The following is a 12,821-nucleotide window of genomic DNA, read 5'->3' on the forward strand; positions in this document are numbered from 1 at the left end:
CTTTCGTGTGTGTGTGTGTGTGTGTGTGTGTGTGTGTGTGTGAGAGAGAGAGAGAGAGAGAGAGAGAGAGAGAGAGAGAGAGCAGAGGTCAACTGCGTGTTATTCCTCAGGAGTCATTTACCTTTATTATTACTTTCATTATTATGTTTATTTCTGTATGCCCCTGCCTACATACCATGACACACATGTAGAGGCCAGGGAACAACTTGCTGGAGTTAGTTCTCTCCCTCTACCATATGGATCATGGCCATCAAACTCAGACTGTCAGGCTTGGTGGCAAGAGTCTTTACCTGCTGAGTCATCTCCCAGCCCTTACCTTGTTTTTTGAGACAGGGTCTCTCACTGGCCTATGACTTGTTGATTAGGCTAGGCTGGCTGGCCAGCAAGCCCTAGGAATCCACGTTTCCACCTGTCTCTGCATCCCAAGTTCTGGGATTAAGGATGTATACCACTGTTCCTAGGCACTGAATGTTGAGAAACCTTGTATCATTGCCAAAATTTTCAAGATTGTCACATGCAGTAAGTTGACTCCATATGGGGTTGTGACCTACAGTTTCTTTTTTAAATTTTTTTGTCCTTTTTTTTTTTTTTTGAGACAGGGTCTCCCTGTAGCCCCAGCTGGTCTGCAACTCACTAACTCACTATGTAATGTAGACCAGCTGGCCTTGAACTCACAGAGATCTGCCTGCCTCTGCCTCCCAAGTGCTGGTGACCTACAGTTTTAAAAGCTGTGCCCTAGAAAAGGAAGAAATCTGTGGTACCCTCAGGAGGCTACCCTTATCTCAGAGCCTGGGGAGGGGGAAGGTGAGCCTCCTTGGTGGCTGAGAGACAGTAGGTGGCACTGGGGCATGGGAACCTAAGTTTTTGTGGATTGAGCTTTTCATGTTGGATCCAGGAACCTACTGTCAGTAGCTGTCATTGACAGGGTAGACCTGCAGAGAACTGTGGGGCCTTGTTCATTCCACACCTTTGAACTGCAAGCACCAGTATTTATTTGCTTTTCATTTCTATGAATATGTATGCAGTAACTCCTGTGTCAGGCAATGGAAACAGGTGGCATGCTCAGATTCTGGTGACTCAGGACAGTTTCATGGAGAACTACTGGTGGGGGGCACACATACAAGGGAACTACATGGGGCCTTAACTACTCTGGGATCCTGATTGGGGAGGGGTGGCTGGGAAAAGAGGGGAGAGTCAGAAGCCCTAGGGTAATCAACCCTTCTCTCTCTGTTTGCCAGATTATATGCATGCTCAATGAATAATGTTTCAACACATGTCTCAAACATTGCATAAGACATGCCATATTGGAAAATTTTCCAGTGCCCACCTGAAATTCCAATTTAGCTCTCCTGTGGTTTTCTTTGGCTAAAGCCAGCACCAAAGCCAGAAGCTCTAGAGCCTGTGCAGGCTGAGCAGAAGGCCTGGTGGACCAAGTCAAAAACCTGTCTCTTTCTGCCTGTCTTTGGTGTTTCTCCAGGCATGGCCAGGTTTAGTCATGCAGCTTTCTGGTATTCCTTCTGAGCAGGCAGACCTGTCCCAGCTGCTGGAACTGGGACCTCACAGTGCCTTAGTTAGCCTTGGCCTGGGACCAGAAGTCTCAGCCACCACAGAGATGCTAGAGAAAGAAGGCCTATGGCTGGGCCTCCCTGGGCCTGTCCAAGCCCCAGTATGGGGCTCAGCTTTGCTCAAAGGAGCTGACTGCTGCTGGGCCCTTGTGATTGCTGTTCTCAGTGTCAATGCTGTGTGCCCCCTGCACAGCTGGGGAGACAATGGTTGCCAGATGGGACCTCTCCCATCTTAGCCCTAATGGTTTTAGAAGTTCCTAAGCTGGTAGGGGGTTGGGGGAGGATCTCAGAAACCATCTGCACCAAGTCTCTCACTTCACAGAATAAGAAACTGAAACTGAAGAGCTTTCACTCGGCTGAAAACTCACAACCCAGAGGCTCAGAAGGCCAGGTGTCTGCCTTGGAATCCAAATATCTCTCCCCGGAAAAGTGCTTTTAGGTACTATAGCTGAGTAGTTTTTCCCCATGAGAAAGACTGTCTTCTTGGCTGGTCATGGTAGCACAGGTGACTATGATCCGGGCACTCAGGAGGCTGAGGCTGAGGCTGGAGGATCCAGAATTTGAGACCAGCCCAGGTCACATAGCAAGATCCTGTCTCCAGAAAGAAAAATAAACAGCTTTATTGTTTCTGTTCTAATTATGTTGGTGATACGGATTCACAGGGCAGGGGAATGAGCAATGTAGGAAAGTACAGGAAAGAGTGTAAACATCACCCACAACCACCTGCAAGGACTATTGGGATTCTGGTGGCCCCTTTAAGAACATTGTACACAACCAGATAGGAACGCATGCAATCTTACGGAGCATTCAGAGGATCCACATTCTGTTGCAATTGTGTCTCCAGTCTCAGATTACCTTAGTAATACTTGATGGTCCTCACTAGGTGCTGGCAGCTCTGCATCCGGTAGTGCCATTTCTATGGGTGGAAGAGGGCAGATTGTGTATGGAAGAATAATTGTACTTCTAATCCCTCTATCACTTTTCCCAGTGACAGATTCACATATCTACTAGCAACTTCAGGCACTGCCCCTGACTCTCACACACCGGCAAAGAGTTGGAACTATTTTCACATTGTGCCAATCTCATGGCGGAAGTTTTGATTGTGACTTTAACTTAGCCCCCATCCTCCCCAACCCACACATGCAGACACACTGGTGCATGTGCATTTGGCCTGAGTTTTTATTTTTCTGTAAAGTGTTTTTTTTTAATCCTGTCTTCATTTGAGAGACTTTTTTCTGTTATCAATTTACAGAAGCCCTTCTCTCTCTCTCTTTCTTTCTTTCTTTCTTTACTTTCTTTACTTTACTTTCTCCTTCCTTCCTTCCCTCCCTCCCTCCCTTCCTTTCTTCCTTCCTTTGAGACAGGTTCTCCCTGTTGCCCCAGCTGGCCTAAAGCAGACCAGACAGGTCTCAGTCTCACAGAGATCCCCCTGCCTCTGCCTCTTGAGTGCTGGGATTAAAGGTGTGTGCCATCACACCCAGCAGAGTGATTTCTTCTTGTCTTTTTAAAAAATTTATTTATGCCAGGCATGGTGGCTCATGCCTTTGATCCCAGCACTTGAGAGGAGGCAGAGGCAGGCGGATCATTATGAGTTTGAGGCCAGCCTGGTCTACATAGTGAGTTCCAGGACAGCTGGGGCTACAAGGAGACCCTGTTTCAAAAAGACAAAAAAAAATTATTTATTTTTCAAAAAAAAAGAAGCCAGGCATGGTGGCATATGCCTTTAATCCCAGCACTTGGGAGGCAGAGGCAGGCAGGTCTCTGTGAGTTCAAGGCTAGCCTGGGCTATGTAGCAAATTCCAGGCTACAGGGAGACCCTGTCTCAAAAAGACCAAAACAAATTTATTTTTATTTTATGTGTATGAGTGTTTTATATACGCTTATGTAAGTACATCACATGCATGTGAGCAATGCCTGCAGAGGCCAGAAGAAGGTGTTGGGATCCCCTGGAAATGGAGTTACTGATGGTTGTTAGCTGCCATGTGGGTGCTGGGAACCAAACTCCTCTGAAATAGCAGCTAGTCTCTGAACTGCTGAGCCATCACTTCAGCCCTTTGTTTTGAGGTGGGGTCTTACGTAGCCAAGGCTGGCCTAGAACTCATTGTGTAACTGAGGATGACATTGCAGTTCTGATCTTTCTGCCTCTACCTCTTGTATGTTGGCATTGGGATTGTAGGCATGAACCAACACATCTCATGTATTTGATGTTGGTGAGGGAACCCAGGGCTCCATACACACTAGGTAAGTACCTTAGGCTTGGTCCCTATCCCATCATCTTCCTACCAACTGAGCTATGGCCCGAGCCCCAGGAGCTCTTTTTATATTATAGCCATTAAGTCTTCCTCTCTTATACAGGTGACAAAGTGTATTTTCTTCATCTATTGCTTGGCATTTGGTTTTGTGGTTCATTTTTTTGTTTGTTGTTTGTGTTTGAAATAAGGTCTCACAAAGTTCCCCAGGCTGGCCTGGAACTCCCTCCAAAGTACTTGTAGGCCTTGAAGGACTGATCTTTCTGCCTCAGCCTCATAAGTGCTGGGATTATAGGAGTCTGTTACCACACCCAGCTGTGGGAATCTTAAAATAAAGTGGTTGAAGATTTACTGTGTCATGGCCTCCTGCATGGTGAGCATACACTACAGAGCACTCTATCCCCATCCCCAACAATAATATTACACTTCATATTTATGACAAAAAGTCTAAAGTGTGTGCCTTTAATCCCAGCCCTCAGGAGGCAGAGGCAGGTGGATCTCTATGAGATCGAGGCCACCCCAGTTCACATTGTGACTTCCATGTGGGCTGTGGCTAGAGAGACCCTGTCAGAAAACAACCAACAAAAAGACAAAAAAAAAGTCTAAAGCAGCTAGCGTACATGTTGATTTAACAAAGCTAGCTGTGGTTTAGACAAGTACCACCTAGCCATCCAGAAAAATATTTAAGCAAGGCTAGAAACCCAAAAGCTATAGTTAAAAAGGCACTGGGCATCTTCATTCCAGCACCTAAACAATTATTCTCAAACAACAATTACTCCAAAATCATTCTTTTAAAAAATTTTACTTATTTATTTTTATTTTATGTGTATGGATGTTATGCCTGTATGTGTGTAAGTGCTACCCGTGTTGTAAATGCCCACAGAGGTCAGAAAAGGGCGTCGGATCCCCTGGAACTGGAGTTATAGACCATTGTTAGCCATCATGTGGGTGCTGGGTTCAAACCCAGGTCCTCTGCAAGAATAGCCAGTGTTCTTAACCACTGTGCCATCTCTCCAGCTCCCCAAAATCATTCTTAAAGGTCAACTTTGTTTGTATAGATAAGTCAGTGTCACTGTCATCTTGAGATCTTGTTTCACAGAGAAAAGGAAATGCCAGGCCATGGGTACATGCTTCATTACAGCCTGGAGAACAAGGGAGGAAGTCAGACACATCAACCAAGTATGGCCTTGCCCTCCCTTTGAAGGTCTCCAGTAGTAGAAACTCTTCTGCCCTCAAGCAAGTCCCTAAATAGTCATGAGTTTGGGAAGCACTTCTCTCCTGCCACCGCAAGTTTCAGTCCAGGTGTCCTCAGCCTTGGTCTATTTTTAAACCCTTGTGTTCAGTGTTGGCAAGGAGCCTTCATTCTAGGTGCTGTGTTTCTGCTAGGTGACCCAGTGGCAGGCAGGATCGAGGCCATCTTGTTACCAGGACTGGGCCTCTGTGGGTCTCGAGAATCACTGGGGTCTGGTGACTGTGGTGGCCTAGTCTTTCTAATCTTTTTGTATTTTTCTGGTCCTTTCTTCCACTGCCTACTTCTGCTTTGATCTTTGCTGTTTCTCTCCAGAATGCTGACTTCAGGTCTTATTTCTGCCTCTTCTTTTTGTGCCTTGCCTGACTTCCAGCAGGGCTTCAGCCAGGGTGTCTGCAGTGCCACCATCTTGGGCAGCTCAGGTCCCTTTCCTTAAAAGACACAAATCTGGCACTGGAGAGATGGCTCAGGGGTTAAGAGTACTGACTGCTCTTGCAGAAAACCAGGGTTCGATTCCCAGCACCCACATGGCAGCTAACAACCGTTCGTAACTCCAGGTCCAGGGGATCTGACGCCCTGTTCTGACTGCCACAGGCATTACACTACATGGGTGCACTTAGATGCATGCAGGCAATACACTCATACACATAAATAAAAAGACAGAAATCTATATGCATGAAGCCCTGGGTTCTATCCCCAGCATCAAATAAACCAGGAATGGTGGCATACACCTGTAATCCCAGAACTCTGGAGATGGATAGGAGTTTGAGGCCAGTACAGGAGGAGTGAGACCCTCTTTGAAAAAAATAAAAATGCCAGGCATGGTGATGCACACCTTAATCCCAGCATTTGTGAGGCAGAGTCAGGTGAATCTCTGTGAGTTTGAGGCCAGCCTGGTCTACATAACAAGTTCCAGGCCAGCTAGGGCTACAGGGAGACCCTGTCTCAAAAAAGACAAAATAAATAAAAATAAATAAATAAATAAATTTAAAAAATAGAGTTGGGTGCAGTGGCACATGCCTTTAATCCTAGCACTCGGGAGGCAAAAGCAGGTGGATCTCTGAGATAGAGGCCAGCCTGGTCTACATAGCAAATTCCGGGCCAGCTGGGGCTACAAGGAGATCCTGTCTCAAAAAAAAAGAACCACAATAAAGAAAGACATGAGCTTTAGCAGATTCCGTAGGCCTTCCCAACCCACAGGAAGCCACCGTCTCTCCAGCATGACCGTTCCCACCTGTAATACAGGTGATTGGTGTCCACCATGTCTGTACCTCTTATGTGTGCTCTCTAGCTTCCTGTGGCCATGAGGCAGCTCTTTATTTGCCACTGCTGTTCAAGTGGCCCCCCCTGGGCCCCCCTCCCATGCCTGCCTCTGGGTGCTTGATGGTGAGAGCACTTCAGTTTGACCAGAAGATGCAAGTCCCTTGCCAAAGCACTTACTGAAGACATTGCCCCCAAGTTTCTCATCCTGGTGTGGTTACAGGATTTAACATCTGCTGATCTGGTGGGGCTGACCTCAAATTCCCTTTTGTTCTTGTTTGCCTTTCCAACTTTAAATCAAAGTTGCCTCAAAAAATTAAAAATACATGCAGCAATCCCACTTCTGGGAAGATCCCTGAAAGACTTCTTCTCCCTCCTTTTAAGGGTAGGAATTCTCACCTGTGCTACAATCTGGATGACCCTTAAGGACATCATATTCAGTGAAATATTCCGGGCACGAAAGGACAAGTACTGTTCTGATTCCACTTCTAGGGGTCCCTAGAGTGGTCAGATTGAAACATGCAGAGCGATGGGTGGCAAAGGCTAGGAGGGGAGGAGGGAGTTAGTGCTTCATGGGCACAGAGTTTCAGTTTTCCTCAATCTGGGCATGCTGAGTCACACCTGCGATCCCAGCGCTTAGGAGACTGAGGTAGGAGGCTCGCCATGATTTTAAGACCAGTCTGGACTACACAGTGTGTGAGTTTGAGGCCAGTCTGGGTTACAGAGTAAGACCTTGTTCAAAAAACTAAAAAAGAAAACAAAGATTTTTTAAAAAAAGCTCTCCAGGGGCTGGATATATGGCTCAGTGGTTAAGAGCAATGGCTGTTCTTGCAGAAGACCTAGGTTTGAAAACCAGCACCCACATGGTGCCTAACTCCAGTTCCAGGGGATCCAACATCCTCTTCTGTCCTCCAAGGGCACTGCATGACACAGGTGCATTTACACATGCAGGCATAACACTCATACACATAAAAAATAATAATAAAATAAAAATTTTAAAAAAGCTGTCTCAATGGTCTTAATAGTTGTACAGTACTCCGAATGTAATTAATGTCAGCAAACTGTATGCATACTTACAATGGTTAGGATAGTAAGTTTGTGCTATGCACATCTAGCCACAGCACTGGATATTAAACTCAGAGCCTTATGAATACTAAGCATGCATTCTGCCACTGAGTTAACACCCTTAGTTGCCATTAACTATATTTTTTTTAAAAATTGAGATTAACGGGACTGGAGAGATGGCTCAGTGGTTAAAAACACTGGTTGTTCTTGTAGACCCAGGTTCAAATCCCAGTGCCCACATGGCAGCTAACAACTGTCCTAACTCCAGTCCCAGAGGATCCGACAGCCTCTTCTGACCTCCGAGGGCATTGCACGACATGGATGCACTTACCTATATCCAGACAATACACACATACATATAAAATAAAAATAATAATTTTTTTAAAAAAATTGAGATTAAGGGTGGTAAGCTGGGCATGGTGGTACATGCCTTTAATTCAAGCACTTGGGAGGCAGGGGCAGGTGGCTCTCTGTGAATTTGAGGCCAGCCTGGTCTACATAGTAAGTTCCATAGGGCTACATAGTGAGACCCTGTCTGAAAAAAAAAAGAAAGAGCTGGTGACATGGCTCAGTGGGTAAAGGTACTTTCTGCAAGCAAGCCTGATGACCTGGATTTCCTCCTTGGGACCTATGTGGTGGAAGGGGAGAACCCAGAAGTGCTCACTAAGGCACTGTCCCACTACTGCCTCTCATCAGGAGAGGGGCCTCTCTACTCTTATAGCTGTATGACAGGTGAGGGGACTCAGGTCAAAATGGCAGTGATGCATAGTTATTGAGGCCTTACTATCAAAGAAAATAAGTTTAGAGAAACTTCATATAGGTAGGAAGTGGCCAGGGTGAGGTTCACCATGGGGCTCTGGGCTACCCTCTGTCACTCTTGTCACTGTATTCCAAAGAACTCTTGATGCAATATCTTTGAATCTGAATTTCATTTTGAAAATCCATTTTTTTGGGGGGGGGGACTGGAAACAGAACCTAGTGCCTCATGAATGCTAGGTGATTGCTCTACTTCTAAGCCCTAAACTTATATTTTCAAAATGAAATGCATATATAATATAAAATGTTTCATTACTGTGATAAAAAGTTACTGAAGCCAGGCGTGGTGGCACACGCCTTTAATCCCAGCACTCGGGAGGCAGAGGCAGGTGGACCCCTGTGAGTTCAAGGCCAGCCTGGTCTACATAGTGAGTTCCAGGACAGCTGGGGCTACAGGGAGACCGTGTCTCAAAAAGACAAAAAAAATTACTGAGAAAAATAATTTCAAGAGAAATCTGGGTATGGGGGCTCATGATTGTGACTCCCCCCACTCTGCAGAGGTGGAGACAAGAGGATTAGAAGTACAAGGTCATCCTTACTACATCATAGTTTTAAGGCCAGTTTGGAATACATGAGATGCTATCTCAAATTAAATAATGAGAAAAAAAATATGCTACGCAACAGCTAACCAAAGAAAGAAAGCTGGCTCAGCTATCTATATTAACATCAGATAGAATAGACTGTGAGACAAAACAAACACATCTTAGTAATAATATTAAAATAAGCTCAAAATAGCTCAAAACCTGATAGGTCTCCAAGAAGAAACAGACAAATCTAGCCTCATAGGTGGAGGAGTCTACCTACAGGCTTCCCTCAAAGGCATTCTGGAGAAGCTGACCACTGCTTTGTGAAGAGACAGCACATCCAGCCTGGGACTGATAGCAGATGCAGTTCACGTCTTACATTCATGGGTTATAGCCACACACACAGGCAGCATCTGAGCCACAAAGCAACCAGAGAACATCCTCTGTGACTGCTGGGTGTGGTGCCACACACTTGTGACCCCAGCACTTGGGAAGTGGAGGCAGGAGGATCTGGAGCTCAAGGCCATCCTCCCTCCTGAAGGAGATACCAGACAGCATATGGTCAGGACTCAGCATCCCTCAGCTAGAGTCTGCAGTGCATTCTCTATGCATTGCAAATGAAAATGAAAGCATCAGAATTTAAATATACTTAGGGGCTAGGGCTGGGGCTCAGTGGTAGAGCACTTACCTGACATGCCTAGGGCCCTAAGTTCATCCCCAGTACCACAAACAATCAACCAAATAAACAAATTCAGAAGTACATTAATAAAATACCTACATGAAAAATAGGTGATGGGGCTGGAGAGAGGGCTCAGTGGTTAAAAGCACTGGCTGCTCTTGCAGAGGACCTGGATTTAATTCCCAGCATCCACATGGCAGCTCATCTCATAACTGTCTGTAATTCCTGTTCCAGGGGACCCAACACCCTCTTCTGGCCCCCATGGGCACCGCACACATGTGGTACACATACATGCAATGCAGGTAAAACACTCACACATAAAAAAATAGAAATAAATTAATCTCAAAAAATAGATGGGAGCAGTAAAAGGTCCTTCAGTGAAAACTGTATCTTTAGACACACACTAATTTTTTTATTCTTCTATAACATAGTCTAGTCTAGTACACCATTCGCATATTAAGTATACAACTTGAATTTGTCATATATGCCCAGTAGTAGCTGTAGCAAACCAACCCCAAAGGTGAGTGCTAGAATGATCTTTCTTAAATGATCTTTCATTGCACATTACCATCACATGTTCTAGAACTTCAGAGAAACAGTAGCATACATCATACATCTCTCATGTCTGCTGTCACTCATTCAGTGTCTTGTTTTGCCATTCAGCCCATTTGTTCTTTTTAAAAATATTTTATTTATTTATTTTGGTCTTTTTGAGACAGGGTCTCCCTGTAGCCCCAGCTGTCCTGGAACTCACTATGTAGACCAGGCTGGCCTTGAACTCACAGAGATCCACCTGCCTCTGTCTCCTGAGTGCTGGGACTAAAGGCGTGTGCCACCATGCCCGGACTTTATTATTTTTATTTTATGTGTAGGCGTGTATTGCCTGCATGTGAGTAAGTGCATCCATGTCGTGCAGTGTCCTCAGAGGTCAGAAGGTGTCATATCCCCTGGACCTGGAGTTACAGACAGTTGTTAGCCACTATGTGGATGCTAGGAATCGAACCTGGGTCCTCTGCAAGAGCAGTCAGTGCTCTTAACTGCTGAGCCATCTCTCCAGCCCCATGTTTGCTCTTTTATATGTCTGTGTTTGTGCACCAAAATTGGTTCACAATTTTGCTTATCCAGTCACCTGAGGGTTTTGTTGTTTTTGTTTGTTTGAGACAGGGGCTCACTCTGTAGCCCTGGCTGGCCTGGAACTTGCTATATAGACCAGGCTGGCCTACATAGCAATCTTCCTGCGGATTGGGATTATTGGTGTGCACCTGGCTTCCGTTCACTGCCTTATCTGGTGTCCATTAATCTGTTGCTGGCTATTTGGTTTGTTTCTGGTTCCTAGCTTGTGTTAGTTATTTTTACATAGTGGTGAGAACTAGTGATTTCGGTCCATAGTCCTCAGGTTTATTGATTCTGGGACCATGGTGAGGTGGAACACCTTGGTGGTGGGTGTGAGGAGGATACAGCTGCTCATGTATGATGGACAGGAAGCAAAGAAGGAGCAAAGGACTGACTTTCAAGGACATACCACCATGAACTTCAGGATGATGATGATGATGATGATGATGATGATGATGATTTTAGTTTTCGTCTCCATCTCCCAGAGATCCACTTGCCTCTGCCTCCCTGGTGCCTGGATGACATCAGGATTTAAGAAATACATCTGTTACCATAATGAGGCAACATCTGAGCAACGAAGACAGTAGTAAAAGTCAGGCCATCCTCCCTACTGCAGTCTCAGGCCAAGTAAATTTTCAAATGAATTATTTCCAGTCTTTAAAGAAGTAAAGCCTGGCCTTGTGGCACAGGCCTATAATCTCATCTATTTGGGAATATGAAGCAGGAAGGTCACAGGTTCAAGGTCAGTCCAGAGTATACCTTGAGTTCAAAACCTGACTGAACAATTTAGTGAGACCCTGTCTCAAAAAGTTTAGCTGCCCTAGAACTCACTATGTAGATGAGGCTGGCCTTGAACTCACAGAGATCTGGCTGCCTCTGCCTCCCAAGTGCTGGGATTAAAGGTGTGTGTCACCACGCCCTGCTAAAGTTTTTTTTTTTTTTTTTTGGTAAAGCTAGGCAAGCCAAGCTTGATGGAGCACACCTTTGATCAGGCAGGCAGAGCCTTGTGAGTTTGAGGTCAGCCTGTTTTACAGAGAGTTCTAGGCCAGATAGGGCTACATAGTAAGAGCTAGTAAGAGCCTGTCTAATAAAAACAAAGCTGGGGTAGAGCTCAGTGGTTATGAGGCCCTGGTTGTGGTGGCACACACCTGTAATTAATTCCAGCACATGGGAGATGGAGGGAGGAGGATCAGGAATTTAAGGCTGATCTTGATTACTGGCATTGACTGTTCTTGCAGAGGACCCGGGTTTGAATTCCAGCACCCACAGCCAACAGCCATCTGTAACTCTAATTCCAGGGGATCCAATGCCCTGTTCTGATCTCTGCTGGCATTGCATGGCAGGGGTGCACTTATACATATGCAGGTAATACACTCATACATATAAAATAAAAACTAAAAACAGAGGGGCTAGAGAGATGAGTAAGTGGTTAAGACTCCTGGCTGCTCCCACAGAGGACCTGGGTTCAGTTCCCAGTGCCCACATGGAGGCTAACAAACTGGAACTCTAGTTCCAGGGGATCCAATGCCCTCTTCTGGCCTCTGGGGGCACTACAAATATGTGGTGCACTTACATACATGCAGAGAAAACAAAAATACAGATAAATACTCATACAGATAAAAATAAAATAATATAAAAATAAAAACCAAACTCAAACAATAACAAACAAAAACAGGGCTGGAGAGATGGCTCAGCAGGTAAAAGCACTTGCTGCCAAGCCTAACAACCTGAGTTTGATCCCTGGGACTCATATGGTGGAAAGAGAACTGATTTCCACAAGTTGTCCTCTGATCTCTACATGTGACACATGTGTGCATGCACACACACACACAAATCAATAAATAAAAAATGTTATAAAGAATGCAGAGGTGATTCAGCTAGAATATACATAATTATAAACAACAATATAAATGTCTTAAAGGAGCAAAACATGACCTCAGTAGATGCCAGTGGTACCTAAGACATTCTACTTCCAGATACAAAGTGAATGAGTTGAAAGCAGGACTAAAACAAAATTTTTGTATAGCTCATTCATACAAGCATTTAGTCACTGTGTTATTCAGTTTTTTGTCTGACAAAAGATGTGGGAAAAAAGACAAAGGAATGATTTATTTTACTCACTATTTCAATGGCTTCCATCCATGTCTGTATAAGCCCTTGAGAAGAAGAACATCACATCAGTGGGAGTGTGTAAGGAGGCTGCTTGCAACCTGTCTGCAAGAACAGACAGAGGAAGAGGCTGGGGCTAAGATATATCTGGCAAAGGCATGCCCCAGTGACCACTGCCTCCAACCAAGTTCC

The sequence above is a fragment of the Nannospalax galili genome, unplaced genomic scaffold (genome assembly GCF_000622305.1).
Source record: "Nannospalax galili isolate Female #2095 unplaced genomic scaffold, S.galili_v1.0 scaffold513, whole genome shotgun sequence".
NCBI classification, from domain to species: Eukaryota; Metazoa; Chordata; class Mammalia; order Rodentia; family Spalacidae; genus Nannospalax; species Nannospalax galili.